Source organism: Leptodactylus fuscus, chromosome 8, assembly GCF_031893055.1.
Source record: "Leptodactylus fuscus isolate aLepFus1 chromosome 8, aLepFus1.hap2, whole genome shotgun sequence".
Taxonomy (NCBI): domain Eukaryota; kingdom Metazoa; phylum Chordata; class Amphibia; order Anura; family Leptodactylidae; genus Leptodactylus; species Leptodactylus fuscus.
In genome coordinates, this window is record NC_134272.1 from 92,441,393 (window position 1) to 92,441,657 (window position 265).

A 265-nucleotide genomic window follows, 5' to 3' on the forward strand; every position below is an offset into this window, starting at 1 on the left:
ACTTATCCTGTATTATACTCCAGAGCTGCGCTCACTATTCTGCTGGTGCAGTCACTGTGTACATACATTACATTACTTATCCTGTAGTGAGTGCAGCTCTGAAGTATAATATAAAATGAGTAATGTAATGTATGTACACAGTGACTGCACCAGCAGAATAGTGAGCGCAGCTCTGGAGTATAATGCAGGATAAGTAATGTAATGTATGTACACAGTGACTGCACCAGCAGAATAGTGAGCGCAGCTTTGGAGTATAATACAGGAT